The following is a 12,183-nucleotide window of genomic DNA, read 5'->3' on the forward strand; positions in this document are numbered from 1 at the left end:
AACGTAATACAATTGTTGACCTGGTATAAATCGCCTATGGCAAGGAACTCTTGAATGAGTTAGAAGAGTTTTAATGTCACATCTGTTGGGCAAAGGAATTTAGGTAGACTTGATGTGGTCAGGATGGCCGAGCGGTCTAAGGCGCTAGACTCAAGGACATAAACCTTGCTTCAATAAACGAAGTTGCAGTATTCTGGTCTTCAATGAAGGCGTGGGTTCAAATCCCACTCCTGACAAACATATAAATATCTGAATACACATGATCATCGCATTGCCACATAATTAGAGAGGTTGTTTTGATATAGTGATAGAGAATGCTTAATGTACCACGATACAAGGTCACCAAGTGGTAATACTGGTCGATGTTCTGTAATTTAAAAAGATGTGACAATACGGAAATCATGACGCTAACTTACGTCAAGCGATGGTGGTATAGTGGTTAGCATAGTTGCCTTCCAAGCAATTGACCCGAGTTCGATTCTCGGCCATCGCAGTTTAGCAATCTTGCTATTTCTTAGCAGACTAGTCAACCTACGGAATTGAAGTCAATATACACAAATGTTACTCTTTAGGTAAAATATAGTTGTTCATTTCTTTTTCGTTCACACATGAATAATTGACATAGATGTAATTTCTTATTCCTTGGCGATATTTCTTGCAAAGAAACCATTTTATGATGGAGTCTCGATGGAAACATGCCGATGTACTTAGTATATCCAATGTACTAGAAAGATTTTGGCTCGTATGTATGTAAGTTAAGCCGATTGCAATAGTTCTGGAAACGCAGAAACTGTTTGCCAGATGTATTTGACAAAAATGGCCAAAACTTGCAAAATTTTCCAGTTCCTCTTTTCCCATACCGGGAATTGAACCCGGGCCTCCTGGGTGAGAGTCAGGTATCCTAACCACTAGACAATATGGGAGTAAATCGCTTGAAAAATACATATTCCAAATCAATACAACATAATACAATTGTTGTCCTGGTATAAACAGCCTAGGGCAAGGAACTCTTGGATAAGTTAGAAGAGTTTAAATCCCACATCTGTAATGCAAAGAAATTTAGCTAGATCTGATGAGGTCAGGATGGCCGAGCGCTCTAAGGCACCAGACTCAAGAAAATACATATTCAAAAAAAAAAAATACATATTCAAACGCAATACAACGTAATAAAATTGTTGACCTAGTATAAATCGCCTATGGCAAGGAACTCTTGAATGAGTTAGAAGAGTTTTAATGTCACATCTGTTGGGCAAAGGAATTTAGGTACACTTGATGTGGTCAGGATGGCCGAGCGGTCTAAGGCGCCAGACTCAAGGACATAAATCTTGCTTCAATAAAAGAAGTTGCAGTATTCTGATCTTCAATGAAGGCGTGGGTTCAAATCCCACTCCTGACAAACATATAAATATCTGAATACACATGATCATCGCATTGCAACATAATTAGAGAGGTTGTTTTGATATAGTGATAGAGAATGCTTAATGTACCACGATACAAGGTCACCAAGTGGTAATACTGGTCGATGTTCTGTAATTTAAAAAGATGTGACAATACGGAAATCATGACGCTAACTTACGTCAAGCGATGGTGGTATAGTGGTTAGCATAGTTGCCTTCCAAGCAATAGACCCGAGTTCGATTCTCGGCCATCGCAGTTTAGCAATCTTGCTATTTCTTAGCAGACTAGTCAACCTACGGAATTGAAGTCAATATACACAAATGTTACTCTTTAGGTAAAATATAGTTGTTCATTTCTTTTTCGTTCACACATGAATAATTGACATAGATGTAATTTCTTATTCCTTGGCGATATTTCTTGCAAAGAAACCATTTTATGATGGAGTCTCGATGGAAACATGCCGATGTACTTAGTATATCCAATGTACTAGAAAGATTTTGGCTCGTATGTATGTAAGTTAAGCCGATTGCAATAGTTCTGGAAACGCAGAAACTGTTTGCCAGATGTATTTGACAAAAATGGCCAAAACTTGCAAAATTTTCCAGTTCCTCTTTTCCCATACCGGGAATTGAACCCGAGCCTCCTGGGTGAGAGCCAGGTATCCTAACCACTAGACAATATGGGATTAAATCGCTTGAAAAATACATATTCCAAATCAATACAACATAATACAATTGTTGTCCTGGTATAAACAGCCTAGGGCAAGGAACTCTTGGATAAGTTAGAAGAGTTTAAATCCCACATCTGTAATGCAAAGAAATTTAAATAGATCTGATGAGGTCAGGATGGCCGAGCGCTCTAAGGCACCAGACTCAAGAAAATACATATTCAAAAAAAATACATATTCAAACGCAATACAAAGTAATACAATTGTTGACCTGGTATAAATCGCCTATGGCAAGGAACTCTTGAATGAGTTAGAAGAGTTTTAATGTCACATCTGTTGGGCAAAGGAATTTAGGTACACCTGATGTGGTCAGGATGGCCGAGCGGTCTAAGGCGCCAGACTCAAGGACATAAACCTTGCTTCAATAAAAGAAATTGCAGTATTCTGGTCTTCAATGAAGGCGTGGGTTCAAATCCCACTCCTGACAAACATATAAATATCTGAATACACATGATCATCGCATTGCAACATAATTATAGAGGTTGTTTTGATATAGTGATAGAGAATGCTTAATGTACCACGATACAAGGTCACCGAGTGGTAATACTGGTCGATGTTCTGTAATTTAAAAAGATGTGACAATACGGAAATCATGACGCTAACTTACTTCAAGCGATGGTGGTATATTGGTTAGCATAGTTGCCTTCCAAGCAATTGACCCGAGTTCGATTCTCGGCCATCGCAGTTTAGCAATCTTGCTATTTCTTAGCAGACTAGTCAACCTACGGAATTGAAGTCTATATACAGAAATGTTACTCTTTAGGTAAAATATAGTTGTTCATTTCTTTTTCGTTCACACATAGTAATTGACATAGATGTAATTTCTTATTCCTTGGCGATATTTCTTGCAAAGAAACCATTTTCCTGGTCCTGGTATAAACAGCCTAGGGCAAGGAACTCTTGGATAAGTTAGAAGAGTTTAAATCCCACATCTGTAATGCAAAGAAATTTAGCTAGATCTGATGAAGTCAGGATGGCCGAGCGCTCTAAGGCACCAGACTCAAGAAAATACATATTAAAAAAAAATACATATTCAAACGCAATACAACGTAATACAATTGTTGACCTGGTATAAATCGCCTATGGCAAGGAACTCTTGAATGAGTTAGAAGAGTTTTAATGTCACATCTGTGGGGCAAAGGAATTTAGGTACACTTGATGTGGTCAGGATGGCCGAGCGGTCTAAGGCGCTAGACTCAAGGACATAAACCTTGCTTCAATAAACGAAGTTGCAGTATTCTGGTCTTCAATGAAGGCGTGGGTTCAAATCCCACTCCTGACAAACATATAAATATCTGAATACACATGATCATCGCATTGCCACATAATTAGAGAGGTTGTTTTGATATAGTGATAGAGAATGCTTAATGTACCACGATACAAGGTCACCAAGTGGTAATACTGGTCGATGTTCTGTAATTTAAAAAGATGTGACAATACGGAAATCATGACGCTAACTTACGTCAAGCGATGGTGGTATAGTGGTTAGCATAGTTGCCTTCCAAGCAATTGACCCGAGTTCGATTCTCGGTTAGTTTAGCAATCTTGCTATTTCTTAGCAGACTAGTCAACCTACGGAATTGAAGTCAATATACACAAATGTTACTCTTTAGGTAAAATATAGTTGTTCATTTCTTTTTCGTTCACACATGAATAATTGACATAGATGTAATTTCTTATTCCTTGGCGATATTTCTTGCAAAGAAACCATTTTATGATGGAGTCTCGATGGAAACATGCCGATGTACTTAGTATATCCAATGTACTAGAAAGATTTTGGCTCGTATGTATGTAAGTTAAGCCGATTGCAATAGTTCTGGAAACGCAGAAACTGTTTGCCAGATGTATTTGACAAAAATGGCCAAAACTTGCAAAATTTTCCAGTTCCTCTTTTCCCATACCGGGAATTGAACCCGGGCCTCCTGGGTGAGAGCCAGGTATACTATCCAGTAGACAATATGGGAGTAAATCGCTTGAAAAATACATATTCCAAATCAATACAACATAATACAATTGTTGTCCTGGTATAAACAGCCTAGGGCAAGGAACTCTTGGATAAGTTAGAAGAGTTTAAATCCCACATCTGTAATGCAAAGAAATTTAAATAGATCTGATGAGGTCAGGATGGCCGAGCGCTCTAAGGCACCAGACTCAAGAAAATACATATTCAAAAAAAATACATATTCAAACGCAATACAAAGTAATACAATTGTTGACCTGGTATAAATCGCCTATGGCAAGGAACTCTTGAATGAGTTAGAAGAGTTTTAATGTCACATCTGTTGGGCAAAGGAATTTAGGTACACCTGATGTGGTCAGGATGGCCGAGCGGTCTAAGGCGCCAGACTCAAGGACATAAACCTTGCTTCAATAAAAGAAATTGCAGTATTCTGGTCTTCAATGAAGGCGTGGGTTCAAATCCCACTCCTGACAAACATATAAATATCTGAATACACATGATCATCGCATTGCAACATAATTATAGAGGTTGTTTTGATATAGTGATAGAGAATGCTTAATGTACCACGATACAAGGTCACCGAGTGGTAATACTGGTCGATGTTCTGTAATTTAAAAAGATGTGACAATACGGAAATCATGACGCTAACTTACTTCAAGCGATGGTGGTATAGTGGTTAGCATAGTTGCCTTCCAAGCAATTGACCCGAGTTCGATTCTCGGCCATCGCAGTTTAGCAATCTTGCTATTTCTTAGCAGACTAGTCAACCTACGGAATTGAAGTCTATATACAGAAATGTTACTCTTTAGGTAAAATATAGTTGTTCATTTCTTTTTCGTTCACACATAGTAATTGACATAGATGTAATTTCTTATTCCTTGGCGATATTTCTTGCAAAGAAACCATTTTCCTGGTCCTGGTATAAACAGCCTAGGGCAAGGAACTCTTGGATAAGTTAGAAGAGTTTAAATCCCACATCTGTAATGCAAAGAAATTTAGCTAGATCTGATGAAGTCAGGATGGCCGAGCGCTCTAAGGCACCAGACTCAAGAAAATACATATTAAAAAAAAATACATATTCAAACGCAATACAACGTAATACAATTGTTGACCTGGTATAAATCGCCTATGGCAAGGAACTCTTGAATGAGTTAGAAGAGTTTTAATGTCACATCTGTTGGGCAAAGGAATTTAGGTACACCTGATGTGGTCAGGATGGCCGAGCGGTCTAAGGCGCCAGACTCAAGGACATAAACTTTGCTTCAATAAAAGAAGTTGCAGTATTCTGATCTTCAATGAAGGCGTGGGTTCAAATCCCACTCCTGACAAACATATAAATATCTGAAAACACATGATCATCGCATTGCAACATAATTAGAGTGGTTGCTTTGATATAGTGATAGAGAATGCTTAATGTACCACGATACAAGGTCACCAAGTGGTAATACTTGTCGATGTTCTGTAATTTAAAAAGATGTGACAATACGGAAATCATGACGCTAACTTACGTCAAGCGATGGTGGTATAGTGGTTAGCATAGTTGCCTTCCAAGCAATTGACCCGAGTTCGATTCTCGGTTAGTTTAGCAATCTTGCTATTTCTTAGCAGACTAGTCAACCTACGGAATTGAAGTCAATATACACAAATGTTACTCTTTAGGTAAAATATAGTTGTTCATTTCTTTTTCGTTCACACATGAATAATTGACATAGATGTAATTTCTTATTCCTTGGCGATATTTCTTGCAAAGAAACCATTTTATGATGGAGTCTCGATGGAAACATGCCGATGTACTTAGTATATCCAATGTACTAGAAAGATTTTGGCTCGTATGTATGTAAGTTAAGCCGATTGCAATAGTTCTGGAAACGCAGAAACTGTTTGCCAGATGTATTTGACAAAAATGGCCAAAACTTGCAAAATTTTCCAGTTCCTCTTTTCCCATACCGGGAATTGAACCCGGGCCTCCTAGGTGAGAGCCAGGTCTCCTAACCACTAGACAATATGGGATTAAATCGCTTGAAAAATACATATTCCAAATCAATACAACATAATACAATTGTTGTCCTGGTATAAACAGCCTAGGGCAAGGAACTCTTGGATAAGTTAGAAGAGTTTAAATCCCACATCTGTAATGCAAAGAAATTTAGCTAGATCTGATGAGGTCAGGATGGCCGAGCGCTCTAAGGCACCAGACTCAAGAAAATACATATTCAAAAAAAATACATATTCAAACGCAATACAACGTAATACAATTGTTGACCTGGTATAAATCGCCTATGGCAAGGAACTCTTGAATGAGTTAGAAGAGTTTTAATGTCACATCTGTTGGGCAAAGGAATTTAGGTACACCTGATGTGGTCAGGATGGCCGAGCGGTCTAAGGCGCCAGACTCAAGGACATAAACCTTGCTTCAATAAAAGAAGTTGCAGTATTCTGGTCTTCAATGAAGGCGTGGGTTCAAATCCCACTCCTGACAAACATATAAATATCTGAATACACATGATCATCGCATTGCAACATAATTAGAGAGGTTGTTTTGATATAGTGATAGAGAATGCTTAATGTACCACGATACAAGGTCACCAAGTGGTAATACTGGTCGATGTTCTGTAATTTAAAAAGATGTGACAATACGGAAATCATGACGCTAACTTACGTCAAGCGATGGTGGTATAGTGGTTAGCATAGTTGCCTTCCAAGCAATTGACCCGAGTTCGATTCTCGGCCATCGCAGTTTAGCAATCTTGCTATTTCTTAGCAGACTAATGAATTGAAGTCAATATACACAAATGTTACTCTTTAGGTAAAATATAGTTGTTCATTTCTTTTTCGTTCACACATGAATAATTGACATAGATGTAATTTCTTATTCCTTGGCGATATTTCTTGCAAAGAAACCATTTTATGATGGAGTCTCGATGGAAACATGCCGATGTACTTAGTATATCCAATGTACTAGAAAGATTTTGGCTCGTATGTATGTAAGTTAAGCCGATTGCAATAGTTCTGGAAACGCAGAAACTGTTTGCCAGATGTATTTGACAAAAATGGCCAAAACTTGCAAAATTTTCCAGTTCCTCTTTTCCCATACCGGGAATTGAACCCGGGCCTCCTGGGTGAGAGCCAGGTATACTATCCAGTAGACAATATGGGAGTAAATCGCTTGAAAAATACATATTCCAAATCAATACAACATAATACAATTGTTGTCCTGGTATAAACAGCCTAGGGCAAGGAACTCTTGGATAAGTTAGAAGAGTTTAAATCCCACATCTGTAATGCAAAGAAATTTAAATAGATCTGATGAGGTCAGGATGGCCGAGCGCTCTAAGGCACCAGACTCAAGAAAATACATATTCAAAAAAAATACATATTCAAACGCAATACAAAGTAATACAATTGTTGACCTGGTATAAATCGCCTATGGCAAGGAACTCTTGAATGAGTTAGAAGAGTTTTAATGTCACATCTGTTGGGCAAAGGAATTTAGGTACACCTGATGTGGTCAGGATGGCCGAGCGGTCTAAGGCGCCAGACTCAAGGACATAAACCTTGCTTCAATAAAAGAAATTGCAGTATTCTGGTCTTCAATGAAGGCGTGGGTTCAAATCCCACTCCTGACAAACATATAAATATCTGAATACACATGATCATCGCATTGCAACATAATTATAGAGGTTGTTTTGATATAGTGATAGAGAATGCTTAATGTACCACGATACAAGGTCACCGAGTGGTAATACTGGTCGATGTTCTGTAATTTAAAAAGATGTGACAATACGGAAACCATGACGCTAACTTACTTCAAGCGATGGTGGTATAGTGGTTAGCATAGTTGCCTTCCAAGCAATTGACCCGAGTTCGATTCTCGGCCATCGCAGTTTAGCAATCTTGCTATTTCTTAGCAGACTAGTCAACCTACGGAATTGAAGTCTATATACAGAAATGTTACTCTTTAGGTAAAATATAGTTGTTCATTTCTTTTTCGTTCACACATAGTAATTGACATAGATGTAATTTCTTATTCCTTGGCGATATTTCTTGCAAAGAAACCATTTTCCTGGTCCTGGTATAAACAGCCTAGGGCAAGGAACTCTTGGATAAGTTAGAAGAGTTTAAATCCCACATCTGTAATGCAAAGAAATTTAGCTAGATCTGATGAAGTCAGGATGGCCGAGCGCTCTAAGGCACCAGACTCAAGAAAATACATATTAAAAAAAAATACATATTCAAACGCAATACAACGTAATACAATTGTTGACCTGGTATAAATCGCCTATGGCAAGGAACTCTTGAATGAGTTAGAAGAGTTTTAATGTCACATCTGTTGGGCAAAGGAATTTAGGTACACCTGATGTGGTCAGGATGGCCGAGCGGTCTAAGGCGCCAGACTCAAGGACATAAACTTTGCTTCAATAAAAGAAGTTGCAGTATTCTGATCTTCAATGAAGGCGTGGGTTCAAATCCCACTCCTGACAAACATATAAATATCTGAAAACACATGATCATCGCATTGCAACATAATTAGAGTGGTTGCTTTGATATAGTGATAGAGAATGCTTAATGTACCACGATACAAGGTCACCAAGTGGTAATACTTGTCGATGTTCTGTAATTTAAAAAGATGTGACAATACGGAAATCATGACGCTAACTTACGTCAAGCGATGGTGGTATAGTGGTTAGCATAGTTGCCTTCCAAGCAATTGACCCGAGTTCGGTTCTCGGCCATCGCAGTTTAGCAATCTTGCTATTTCTTAGCAGACTAGTCAACCTACGGAATTGAAGTCAATTTACACAAATGTTACTCTTTAGGTAAAATATAGTTGTTCATTTCTTTTTCGTTCACACATGAATAATTGACATAGATGTAATTTCTTATTCTTTGGCGATATTTCTTGCAAAGAAACCATTTTATGATGGAGTCTCGATGGAAACATGCCGATGTACTTAGTATATCCAATGTACTAGAAAGATTTTGGCTCGTATGTATGTAAGTTAAGCCGATTGCAATAGTTCTGGAAACGCAGAAACTGTTTGCCAGATGTATTTGACAAAAATGGCCAAAACTTGCAAAATTTTCCAGTTCCTCTTTTCCCATACCGGGAATTGAACCCGGGCCTCCTGGGTGAGAGCCAGGTATCCTATCCAGTAGACAATATGGGAGTAAATCGCTTGAAAAATACATATTCCAAATCAATACAACATAATACAATTGTTGTCCTGGTATAAACAGCCTAGGGCAAGGAACTCTTGGATAAGTTAGAAGAGTTTAAATCCCACATCTGTAATGCAAAGAAATTTAGCTAGATCTGATGAGGTCAGGATGGCCGAGCGCTCTAAGGCACCAGACTCAAGAAAATACATATTCAAAAAAAATACATATTCAAACGCAATACAACGTAATACAATTGTTGACCTGGTATAAATCGCCTATGGCAAGGAACTCTTGAATGAGTTAGAAGAGTTTTAATGTCACATCTGTTGGGCAAAGGAATTTAGGTACACTTGATGTGGTCAGGATGGCCGAGCGGTCTAAGGCGCCAGACTCAAGGAAATAAACCTTGCTTCAATAAAAGAAGTTGCAGTATTCTGGTCTTCAATGAAGGCGTGGGTTCAAATCCCACTCCTGACAAACATATAAATATCTGAATACACATGATCATCGCATTGCAACATAATTAGAGAGGTTGTTTTGATATAGTGATAGAGAATGCTTAATGTACCACGATACAAGGTCACCAAGTGGTAATACTGGTCGATGTTCTGTAATTTAAAAAGATGTGACAATACGGAAATCATGACGCTAACTTACGTCAAGCGATGGTGGTATAGTGGTTAGCATAGTTGCCTTCCAAGCAATTGACCCGAGTTCGATTCTCGGCCATCGCAGTTTAGCAATCTTGCTATTTCTTAGCAGACTAGTCAACCTACGGAATTGAAGTCAATATACACAAATGTTACTCTTTAGGTAAAATATAGTTGTTCATTTCTTTTTCGTTCACACATGAATAATTGACATAGATGTAATTTCTTATTCCTTGGCGATATTTCTTGCAAAGAAACCATTTTATGATGGAGTCTCGATGGAAACATGCCGATGTACTTAGTATATCCAATGTACTAGAAAGATTTTGGCTCGTATGTATGTAAGTTAAGCCGATTGCAATAGTTCTGGAAACGCAGAAACTGTTTGCCAGATGTATTTGACAAAAATGGCCAAAACTTGCAAAATTTTCCAGTTCCTCTTTTCCCATACCGGGAATTGAACCCGGGCCTCCTGGGTGAGAGCCAGGTATCCTATCCAGTAGACAATATGGGAGTAAATCGCTTGAAAAATACATATTCCAAATCAATACAACATAATACAATTGTTGTCCTGGTATAAACAGCCTAGGGCAAGGAACTCTTGGATAAGTTAGAAGAGTTTAAATCCCACATCTGTAATGCAAAGAAATTTAGCTAGATCTGATGAGGTCAGGATGGCCGAGCGCTCTAAGGCACCAGACTCAAGAAAATACATATTCAAAAAAAATACATATTCAAACGCAATACAACGTAATACAATTGTTGACCTGGTATAAATCGCCTATGGCAAGGAACTCTTGAATGAGTTAGAAGAGTTTTAATGTCACATCTGTTGGGCAAAGGAATTTAGGTACACTTGATGTGGTCAGGATGGCCGAGCGGTCTAAGGCGCTAGACTCAAGGACATAAACCTTGCTTCAATAAACGAAGTTGCAGTATTCTGGTCTTCAATGAAGGCGTGGGTTCAAATCCCACTCCTGACAAACATATAAATATCTGAATACACATGATCATCGCATTGCCACATAATTAGAGAGGTTGTTTTGATATAGTGATAGAGAATGCTTAATGTACCACGATACAAGGTCACCAAGTGGTAATACTGGTCGATGTTCTGTAATTTAAAAAGATGTGACAATACGGAAATCATGACGCTAACTTACGTCAAGCGATGGTGGTATAGTGGTTAGCATAGTTGCCTTCCAACTATGACTATGACTATGACATTGCTATTCCAACTTGACCCGAGTTCGATTCTCGGCCATCGCAGTTTAGCAATCTTGCTATTTCTTAGCAGACTAGTCAACCTACGGAATTGAAGTCAATATACACAAATGTTACTCTTTAGGTAAAATATAGTTGTTCATTTCTTTTTCGTTCACACATGAATAATTGACATAGATGTAATTTCTTATTCCTTGGCGATATTTCTTGCAAAGAAACCATTTTATGATGGAGTCTCGATGGAAACATGCCGATGTACTTAGTATATCCAATGTACTAGAAAGATTTTGGCTCGTATGTATGTAAGTTAAGCCGATTGCAATAGTTCTGGAAACGCAGAAACTGTTTGCAAGATGTATTTGACAAAAATGGCCAAAACTTGCAAAATTTTCCAGTTCCTCTTTTCCCATACCGGGAATTGAACGCGGGCCTCCTGGGTGAGGGCCAGGTATCCTAACCAGTAGACAATATGGGAGTAAATCGCTTGAAAAATACATATTCCAAATCAATACAACATAATACAATTGTTGTCCTGGTATATACAGCCTAGGGCAAGGAACTCTTGGATAAGTTAGAAGAGTTTAAATCCCACATCTGTAATGCAAAGGAATTTAGCTAGATCTGATGAGGTCAGGATGGCCGAGCGCTCTAAGGCACCAGACTCAAGAAAATACATATTCAAAAAAAATACATATTCAAACGCAATACAACGTAATACAATTGTTGACCTGGTATAAATCGCCTATGGCAAGGAACTCTTGAATGAGTTAGAAGAGTTTTAATGTCACATCCGTTTTGCAAAGGAATTTAGGTACACCTGATGTGGTCAGGATGGCCGAGCGGTCTAAGGCGCCAGACTCAAGGACATAAACCTTGCTTCAATAAAAGAAGTTGCAGTATTCTGGTCTTCAATGAAGGCGTGGGTTCAAATCCCACTCCTGACAAACATATAAATTTCTGAATACACATGATCATCGCATTGCAACATAATTAGAGAGGTTGTTTTGATATAGTGATAGAGAATGCTTAATGTACCACGATACAAGGTCACCAAGTGGTAATAG

General features: G+C 38.3%; 25 non-coding genes across 25 annotated transcripts; 20 read left to right on the forward strand and 5 right to left on the reverse strand.

The window, feature by feature from the left end:
• The first annotated feature begins 117 nt into the window (after positions 1–117).
• On the forward strand, positions 118–236 carry Trnal-caa. The gene is made up of 2 exons: positions 118–155; positions 192–236. It is a non-coding gene; the product is annotated as a tRNA-Leu (tRNA).
• A 185-nt stretch (positions 237–421) lies between these two features.
• Trnag-ucc lies at positions 422–493 on the forward strand. Its single transcript has one exon. It is a non-coding gene; the product is annotated as a tRNA-Gly (tRNA).
• Positions 494–851: 358 nt separating this feature from the next.
• On the reverse strand, positions 852–923 carry Trnae-cuc. Its single transcript has one exon. It is a non-coding gene; the product is annotated as a tRNA-Glu (tRNA).
• Positions 924–1,277: 354 nt separating this feature from the next.
• Trnal-caa lies at positions 1,278–1,396 on the forward strand. The gene is made up of 2 exons: positions 1,278–1,315; positions 1,352–1,396. It is a non-coding gene; the product is annotated as a tRNA-Leu (tRNA).
• Positions 1,397–1,581: 185 nt separating this feature from the next.
• Positions 1,582–1,653, forward strand: Trnag-ucc. The gene has a single exon. It is a non-coding gene; the product is annotated as a tRNA-Gly (tRNA).
• A 358-nt stretch (positions 1,654–2,011) lies between these two features.
• Positions 2,012–2,083, reverse strand: Trnae-cuc. The gene has a single exon. It is a non-coding gene; the product is annotated as a tRNA-Glu (tRNA).
• Positions 2,084–2,433: 350 nt separating this feature from the next.
• Positions 2,434–2,552, forward strand: Trnal-caa. The gene is made up of 2 exons: positions 2,434–2,471; positions 2,508–2,552. It is a non-coding gene; the product is annotated as a tRNA-Leu (tRNA).
• Positions 2,553–2,737: 185 nt separating this feature from the next.
• Trnag-ucc lies at positions 2,738–2,809 on the forward strand. Its single transcript has one exon. It is a non-coding gene; the product is annotated as a tRNA-Gly (tRNA).
• Positions 2,810–3,288: 479 nt separating this feature from the next.
• Trnal-caa lies at positions 3,289–3,407 on the forward strand. The gene is made up of 2 exons: positions 3,289–3,326; positions 3,363–3,407. It is a non-coding gene; the product is annotated as a tRNA-Leu (tRNA).
• Positions 3,408–4,439: 1,032 nt separating this feature from the next.
• On the forward strand, positions 4,440–4,558 carry Trnal-caa. The gene is made up of 2 exons: positions 4,440–4,477; positions 4,514–4,558. It is a non-coding gene; the product is annotated as a tRNA-Leu (tRNA).
• Positions 4,559–4,743: 185 nt separating this feature from the next.
• Positions 4,744–4,815, forward strand: Trnag-ucc. The gene has a single exon. It is a non-coding gene; the product is annotated as a tRNA-Gly (tRNA).
• A 479-nt stretch (positions 4,816–5,294) lies between these two features.
• Positions 5,295–5,413, forward strand: Trnal-caa. Its single transcript has 2 exons — positions 5,295–5,332; positions 5,369–5,413. It is a non-coding gene; the product is annotated as a tRNA-Leu (tRNA).
• A 610-nt stretch (positions 5,414–6,023) lies between these two features.
• Trnae-cuc lies at positions 6,024–6,095 on the reverse strand. Its single transcript has one exon. It is a non-coding gene; the product is annotated as a tRNA-Glu (tRNA).
• A 350-nt stretch (positions 6,096–6,445) lies between these two features.
• Trnal-caa lies at positions 6,446–6,564 on the forward strand. Its single transcript has 2 exons — positions 6,446–6,483; positions 6,520–6,564. It is a non-coding gene; the product is annotated as a tRNA-Leu (tRNA).
• Positions 6,565–6,749: 185 nt separating this feature from the next.
• Trnag-ucc lies at positions 6,750–6,821 on the forward strand. Its single transcript has one exon. It is a non-coding gene; the product is annotated as a tRNA-Gly (tRNA).
• Positions 6,822–7,592: 771 nt separating this feature from the next.
• Trnal-caa lies at positions 7,593–7,711 on the forward strand. The gene is made up of 2 exons: positions 7,593–7,630; positions 7,667–7,711. It is a non-coding gene; the product is annotated as a tRNA-Leu (tRNA).
• A 185-nt stretch (positions 7,712–7,896) lies between these two features.
• Trnag-ucc lies at positions 7,897–7,968 on the forward strand. Its single transcript has one exon. It is a non-coding gene; the product is annotated as a tRNA-Gly (tRNA).
• A 479-nt stretch (positions 7,969–8,447) lies between these two features.
• Trnal-caa lies at positions 8,448–8,566 on the forward strand. Its single transcript has 2 exons — positions 8,448–8,485; positions 8,522–8,566. It is a non-coding gene; the product is annotated as a tRNA-Leu (tRNA).
• Positions 8,567–8,751: 185 nt separating this feature from the next.
• On the forward strand, positions 8,752–8,823 carry Trnag-ucc. Its single transcript has one exon. It is a non-coding gene; the product is annotated as a tRNA-Gly (tRNA).
• A 358-nt stretch (positions 8,824–9,181) lies between these two features.
• Trnae-cuc lies at positions 9,182–9,253 on the reverse strand. The gene has a single exon. It is a non-coding gene; the product is annotated as a tRNA-Glu (tRNA).
• A 350-nt stretch (positions 9,254–9,603) lies between these two features.
• On the forward strand, positions 9,604–9,722 carry Trnal-caa. The gene is made up of 2 exons: positions 9,604–9,641; positions 9,678–9,722. It is a non-coding gene; the product is annotated as a tRNA-Leu (tRNA).
• Positions 9,723–9,907: 185 nt separating this feature from the next.
• Positions 9,908–9,979, forward strand: Trnag-ucc. The gene has a single exon. It is a non-coding gene; the product is annotated as a tRNA-Gly (tRNA).
• Positions 9,980–10,337: 358 nt separating this feature from the next.
• Trnae-cuc lies at positions 10,338–10,409 on the reverse strand. The gene has a single exon. It is a non-coding gene; the product is annotated as a tRNA-Glu (tRNA).
• Positions 10,410–10,759: 350 nt separating this feature from the next.
• Trnal-caa lies at positions 10,760–10,878 on the forward strand. The gene is made up of 2 exons: positions 10,760–10,797; positions 10,834–10,878. It is a non-coding gene; the product is annotated as a tRNA-Leu (tRNA).
• A 1,066-nt stretch (positions 10,879–11,944) lies between these two features.
• Positions 11,945–12,063, forward strand: Trnal-caa. The gene is made up of 2 exons: positions 11,945–11,982; positions 12,019–12,063. It is a non-coding gene; the product is annotated as a tRNA-Leu (tRNA).
• The last annotated feature ends 120 nt before the right edge of the window (positions 12,064–12,183 follow it).

This window comes from Daphnia pulicaria, chromosome 1 (genome assembly GCF_021234035.1).
Source record: "Daphnia pulicaria isolate SC F1-1A chromosome 1, SC_F0-13Bv2, whole genome shotgun sequence".
Lineage (NCBI taxonomy): Eukaryota > Metazoa > Arthropoda > Branchiopoda > Diplostraca > Daphniidae > Daphnia > Daphnia pulicaria.